Below are 1061 nucleotides of genomic sequence, written 5' to 3' on the forward strand. Positions count from 1 at the left end.
TCGATAGCCTACTAAACTTTCCTCGTTTGAGCCACTATCTTCACCTCCATCCGGTTGGTGATGGTCAGTAGGTCAATGTCTACTGTGAACAGAACATCAGTTAGAGCCCAATGTCCGCTTCAGAGAATGAAGGAGTAATAGGGGATCCATTTAAGCACGTGGGCATAGAATATGTTGGGTATCAGGACTCAACACAGAACTTGTTGGAGGCATCGAGGAAAGCGAACGTGACGAGGAAATTCATGTCCTCCTTGCGGACCTCGACACCGCGTAGTTTCCGCTCCCATTCCTCGCGCGTCACCACCTTATTCCAAGACATAATGGAGGTTGGGGAGGATTTTACTGCACTGTGATGAGGGAGAATGGGTGCATCAGAGAAAACTAGGGACAACACGACCAGGGGCCTAGCAGCTACCATGGGACACACAATGAAGAAGAAACACAAAGATTACATGCACATTAGGTTTCAAGTATGGTGTTGGAAGATATGTGAGCGACAACGCAAGACCGAAGATGGTGAACGTGATCGTGATGGTAAGGCCGTGCGATGCTGGGCAATGACTTTGGGACTTTGTTTCATGGCTTGGTTGATCAGGATAGACCCAACATATCTCCCGAGCACTTGCTTGCGAGGAGGCTGGAGGACGAGCAACAACATAGGAACGACATACCAAGGTGCACCATTATGACCACATACTCTTCTTTAATAGTAAAGATTCTTTTTTAGTCATGTAAGAATTATGCTCCACTTTCATTGATGAAACTGGGACACCTGTCCCTTCTCCCTCCTCCCCCCAAAACTGACATGGTATTGGCTTATTGAGCGAGGTAATAACAACAAAAAGGCAGGAAAGATTCCAAAAAAGAAAAAAAATGATTTCCTCTTATATTCGAAAACGTGCAAATTTCTTGAAATGGTAAGATTCTAAATTTCAAGAAAAATCTAGAAACATATTAAAAATCTCCCCAAAAATTATAAATTTATAATAATAATTCAAACCTATAAAGAAGAATGTTTTTGAACAGTCACTGGGGTGGGGTGGGGGGAGCTTTACCACATG

This window comes from Triticum dicoccoides, chromosome 5A, assembly GCF_002162155.2.
Source record: "Triticum dicoccoides isolate Atlit2015 ecotype Zavitan chromosome 5A, WEW_v2.0, whole genome shotgun sequence".
NCBI lineage: Eukaryota > Viridiplantae > Streptophyta > Magnoliopsida > Poales > Poaceae > Triticum > Triticum dicoccoides.